Source organism: Mandrillus leucophaeus, unplaced genomic scaffold, assembly GCF_000951045.1.
Source record: "Mandrillus leucophaeus isolate KB7577 unplaced genomic scaffold, Mleu.le_1.0 Scaffold161, whole genome shotgun sequence".
Lineage (NCBI taxonomy): Eukaryota > Metazoa > Chordata > Mammalia > Primates > Cercopithecidae > Mandrillus > Mandrillus leucophaeus.
In genome coordinates, this window is record NW_012101599.1 from 2,716,485 (window position 1) to 2,717,558 (window position 1,074).

Sequence of the window (1,074 nt, forward strand, 5' to 3'; positions counted from 1 at the left end):
CTCTGCCAGCGTGTGGACCCATTCGCTGTTGAGGAGCTTCGGGCGTTTGCAGTTTCTATTTAACTGGAGCTGCTATAAATACCTGTGTGTGGGTTTCGTGTGAATAGACATTTTCAGCGTCGTTTTGCACCATCAGAGGGGAAACCCTCTTAATCAGACAACGTTAGCTCCAAAGGAAACCTGAAAACCAACCAACCAGGCCTCCGTCTTCACCCTGTCATCATTTACAGGAATGACCAGAACTTGGTAGCTCCAGCCACTCTGTTTCTGTAACGATGTCAGAGGAATCATCATTGGTCTCCTCATGTGAAAGGCAAAGCTTGTCTGTTAACGGGAACATGACGTGTTAGGATCAAGGAAAGGTCCATTCTGCAGTTTTCCCAATTCCCAGAGCTCTTGGGAAAGGAGGAGTTTTCCAAGTTTGATCCTCATGATACCAAAATTAAAATGTTCTTACCCAAAAGACGATAGCTCCCGTTATTAGCTGCTTATTATTATTATTATTAAACTGATGCTGAGTGTCGGGGTGAACAGATTAATACAAAGTGGCATCTCTATTCAGATGAGTCTTTCATTAAACAGGAACAAACAGGGTAAAACACGCTGGAATGGCCCTTTCTCCAGCTTCCATTAGGGAAGTTGGATTGATTATTATGTCGGCAGTGTAGCACCTTCCAGAAGAAGCGATCTAGAAACGACGCCCACGTCTTTACCTTACCCTTAGCAACTGACGGAAGAAGCCACTGCAGAAAGCTCTCTTGCTAATAACTTTTTTTCTAACGTATTTCTCAGTGTGACGGTATCGTTCTGAATGATTACGGCAACCACTTTTCATTTGGATTCAGAAACACTTGGAAGCAGTGATAATGTGTGTTTTCTTTTCTTCTTCTTCTTTCTTTTTTTTTGAGACGGAGTCTCGCTCTGTCGCCCAGGCTGGAGTGCAGGGGCGTGATCTCGGCTCACTGCAACCTCTACCTCCCAGGTTCAAGTGAATCTCCTGCCTCAGCCTCCCAAGTAGCTGGGACTACAGGCGCACAACACCACGCCCAGCTAGTTTTTTGTATTTTTAGTAGA